We start from the raw sequence: 4849 nt of genomic DNA on the forward strand, positions 1-4849 counted from the left end.
GGAGTGAATGGGGACAGAGACAGGCGATGGCTGACAGCATTGAGGAGTGTCTCCAACTGTCCTTTCATTTCCAGCAGTACCTGCCCATAGACTCTGGGCATCTACATCTACCTACTCCTTGAGCTGCTCCGAACTTTCTCTCTTTATACAAAACACCAACTCCTCCTCCTCCCCACGCACACACCTTATGTTCACTCCAGTAACTACCAGGTTTCTTTCAACCCCAACAGTTTCTCCCTTAGCTTGGCTCCCCACAGACTTCACCTGGCTCTCTTTCAGACCTTCTGAGGGTACAAAACAAAACAAAAAGAGGACAGGGTTTAGGGAATGTGTACCCATCTTCCCCACCCAAAAGCCTGTTTTCACTGGTTCAGTGAAGTTAGTTTACCACAAATTTAGATTATATCAAATATAATATGAAAAGAGTTCTAAGGTTCAAAGTCAAGTTCTCAACAGAACGTGTCAGGACCCCTGGATGATCAAACCCAGACATTAGCATCTCCAGGCAGAAGCCTAGGCTGCACTACTCCCAGGTGCTGGCTAGATGCCAGACTCAGCTTAGCCTGGGGTTCAGTAGGGTCCACGAGAGGTTTTCAGTGGGAGGGCAGATAATCTAGATAAACCACCGAAAACCACAGCCCCTGATTGTAGGGTTGTACAACCCTCCCTCTTTCTGCAAGGCCTTGGCCTAGTAGCAGCACTTGGACCTTCCAGCTTACATTCTGGTTGATCTTGTTCCTGTCCTGGATTTCCCGTCCTTGATCAACTGCTTTGCTCCGACCATGACCCTGTTTTGTTCCTTGGATTGATATCCTGGACCTTGGACTAATACCTGGCTTTGACCTCAGCTGCTTCCACTCTGGTAAACTGCAGACTCTTATCCTATTGTAAAACATTAGGCATGACTGCTTGTACCTTGGTCAATCTTTTCAGTAAACATATGCCAAAATTGTTTGCCCTTATTCAGTTTTCTTGTGCTTATGCATTATGATATCTCTCTCCTATGCCTGAAGAAGGGTGTTTGTGCCTGAAAAAGCTTGCAAAGAACAATTTTTTCAACTATTTAGTTGGCCTAATAAAAGATATCACATTTACCTAAAGAACCTTGTCTGCATTATGATATGATCTTTAATTACATGATTCCCCCTTTTTTCACAGATTCCCTGCTGTATTCAGTCATACAACGTATGGTGCTTTGTGGATGAATTGGGTTTGAATAGTGAATAAGTCTCTTGGCTGTAGGACTCCTGCTGTGGAGCAGAAGCTGGAAAGCATGCAGTGAATAAGGCAGGAAACTGGGACATCAAATGATCTCGTGCTTAAGGCAACTGAATGCCACCATGGAGAACTGAAGTACATCATTGTCTCTACTACAGAGTTTTTGTGTGATAGTGGTCAAGTTGTGTAAACTGTACAAAACATGTAAAAATCATCTTTGGAGTAGGAACTAGAACCCAGGTTCCCTCTTTCCAAGGGAGTGCCTTAGCAGCTAAGCTCATGTTCCTCTGTCACGCTCAGTTGCATTGTCCCTCTGCCTGATAAGTCTTGGACTATTCCATGCAAAGTGGAACAGCTTTTAAGAGGAGGGACTGAGTTGCCTCCTCTCCAGAATAACCTGTACCCTGGTAGGGAGGGTGCTCTTATGGGATATGTGCCTGTGATCTCCCTTCTGGTAGAGGAAGAAATTGAACAGATGCTATGAATACTGAGTGCTCTAACCACCAAACCTTTGTAGAAAAAAGGGGAGTAGTACCGCTGCTGGTCCTTTCTGGAAGCGGTTGCCATTTTATTTTGGACAAAGCCTGATCCAATGGATGTGCTCTAGGAATGCCCACCATAACAAGCACATTGGGGGAGATAGATCAAAGAATATTTAGTTTCTGGGGCTTAGGTGTGAACTACTTGTAGAACTGCCCAGACATCTCAAGACTGGGGCACTTCTGGGCATGCAGAACTTCAGGCGGCTAGAGAAATTTAGTGTTGAAAGCCAAGATGCTGATGGACTTGAGGCATTTCCAGGGTTCGACAGTGTCTGAGTGGATGTTTTGAGGATCTAAATTTTAGATTTAGGTGTTTATGTCCTTTATTTATATTTAGCCCTAAAATGCTAAGATAAAAGCACCATAGGAAAACTTGAGAAAATTAATAATTCTGTGTTTGGTTCAGGGTTTGAACAGTGTGAGGCCACACAATGATGGATGGGGGTAAAAAAAATGTCAGTGGTTCCTCATTAATAAGCACCTTGTATCCTGTTCATTGAGTGAGCCAGGAGTCTTGCACAAAAATGTAAATGTAGTAATGTATATGCACGAAGGGGGTGAACTAAGGTTACTGAGGCAAGTTTAATTCTGGCATTTCCAAACTTTTTAATGCTTGACTTGATAACCTTGGAGTTTTTCTAATGTAGTTTGTTGCATCTAATTGGAAATGCATCTGTCACATCGGATGACAAATATCTTAATTAGCAGTTTTAAAGAAAATTAATCTTGTAAATAAAGTGCTAATAGGAAATATGGCAGAAAATGTTCTAAGGGCAGAAGGTGAATCCCCTCTACTGCTCTGATAGTGTCACCTTTCCAAACTGGAACAACATAATGGTGTATCATCTCATGATTTTCAGCAGGTAATCAAGAGAAATAAGGCATCATGACAAAGAACTATGTGAGGGTAATCTGTCCCTCCTTCCTGTGACAGTTGCAGCATGTAGTTACTCCTCCATAATTTACTCAAACTACTGGAAATGTTTGAGGAAAGAGTTATACTCTGATTTTTAAGGCAAACAATTTCCTTTCACATGTGTGTCTACTTTGACAAGTGACTTTGTAAGGCTATGTAATTGGTTTGTTCCTTTTGTGTACCTCACAGGCCAGCGGCACAAGGGCTCGGCATCACTGAACTACAGAAACAACTCTCAAACTGGAGCTTGTGTGTTGCATCACTTAATTTTGACCTCCTGGGCAGAGATAATTTCACTCCTGTATGTAGTCCAGAGCACTAGTTTCTGGCTTAATGACAAAGGTAAAATTACAGTATTTTTTCCCTTATTAAGCTCTGCAGATCCTTCACTGCTACGAGACACTGATTCGGCTTCTAATCTTGCTGGAACAGCCTCAGCAGAATTGCTTACTGAGTTCCAATTACAGAGCCAGTCAATTACTTCTGCAGAAGCATTACTGGATGGAGCACGTGGAGTTACAGAGATGCCAGGGAGGATGTATTTGAACACAAGAGCTAGGGGCAGACATTCAAAAAGCCTGAGGCTGAATTGATTCACTCTTCGCAGGTTAGTTTAAGCTGCACAGCTTAAACTGATTAATAACTGGACAGACATTCTTTGTTAAATCAGAAAATGCAGGCATGTGTCTGCAGTGGCTCAAACCAGAAGCTGGTGGGCGCTAGAGCATGCCTGCCAGCCACTGCCAAAGGGGAGAGAAGACAGACGCCCTTCAAGGCTCTCCCCTCTCCCTGCTGCAGCGGAGGGGGCGTGGCCAGGCACCAGCAAGGGCTAGCGGGACACACAGGCTACCAGCCACCAGCCTGACCATCAAGGAAGCAGGGTTTTCAAACTGCTGGTAGGCTCTGCCTTCAGGCTGTCCTTGCTAGCAGCTGAGCATAGAAAAGGAAAAGGAAAATGTCAGGGCTGTCTTTAAGTAAATGTAACTGATCAGGGTTACTCATTCAAAAACACCGGTCCAGGATATTTACATGCCAATATGTTTCTAAATACATTATAAACATGTAGATAGAAAAAAAAAAAGCCCATAGGGCAGGGTGTCCAATTCTTTTTTAGGTTATACTGCTGTGAATGAGAAGTACAGTAAAAGCTGTGTTAACCAGTATGAGTGGGATAAGGAGGGTGCTTAGTATCTAAAAATTCCAGTTATTCGAGGCAGGGGTTTTCAACAGTTTTGAGGCTGGGGCACCCAGAGCAGCTGCAGTGCAGGGTGGTGGGTGGTGGTGGCGATGTGCAAGCTTCCCTTCTTCCCCCGCGGCCAGCCAGGTGGAAATTCCGGTTAATAGAGTGTTCTGGATAGTAGAATGCTGGTTAACACAGCTTTTAGTGTAACTCTGTTTAGGTCAATGGTGTTATGCCAGGGAAAAAATGGCATCAGGAAGAAGAGGTCTGGACCCAGTGCTTCTCAATATTCACTTTGTTAAAATAATAATTGGACATCTTTATTTTAAATTAAAGATGTTGGGCAATGAATTAAAGAGAAGCAGGTGGAGGGCCCAAACAAATGTCCATTATAATTAGTGGATCCTTTCTGAGTGCAGTGGGGAGCTGGACGGGGATTGGTGGTACCAGTATAGCTGTGCTTGCAGAATTCCTGCTATAGCTACCTCTAGAACAATGGGAACTGGATATGTGGGCCTCTAATTATCTTCCAGCATTTGGCTATCGCTATGCTTGAAAACTGTTGCAAACCCAGCATGGATAGGGTCAAGGTCCTGGGGCATACTTGCTAGCTCCACATTTGCTTGATAGGGCTGATTCAATTTGGTGGAGATTTGGCCCAATTCAGCAGCTGAATCTCTGAATCCGAATCGAATCAGGAGACCCTTTAATCTCTCTGAATCGAATTGGAAGTACTTCTGGTCTACTTCTGGGTCCACCGCTGAGCACGCAGGGTGGCCATCCATGCTCCTGTGGGACGCTCCATCCTCCCCACCATCGCAGCATTCACGAGCCACATTCACGAGCCTGGTACCTTGAGGTATGTAGAAAAAAACATTTAAAGCTGTGTCTATGGCTGAATTGCTGATTTCTGAATCAGCATTGAATCTTCAGATTCAGATTTGGCTGAATTGAATTGGGACAGTTATCCGAATCAATGAGTCAAATCACTAT

At 43.9% G+C, this 4849-nt stretch overlaps 1 long non-coding RNA gene across 1 annotated transcript; it reads left to right on the plus strand.

Moving 5' to 3' along the window:
• Positions 1–1144: 1144 nt before the first annotated feature.
• LOC109291624 lies at positions 1145–3071 on the plus strand. The gene is made up of 2 exons (XR_002095916.1): positions 1145–1353; positions 2866–3071. It is a non-coding gene; the product is annotated as an uncharacterized LOC109291624 (long non-coding RNA).
• The last annotated feature ends 1778 nt before the right edge of the window (positions 3072–4849 follow it).

The sequence above is a fragment of the Gavialis gangeticus genome, unplaced genomic scaffold (genome assembly GCF_001723915.1).
Source record: "Gavialis gangeticus isolate Ggan-Ray unplaced genomic scaffold, GavGan_comp1, whole genome shotgun sequence".
Lineage (NCBI taxonomy): Eukaryota > Metazoa > Chordata > Crocodylia > Gavialidae > Gavialis > Gavialis gangeticus.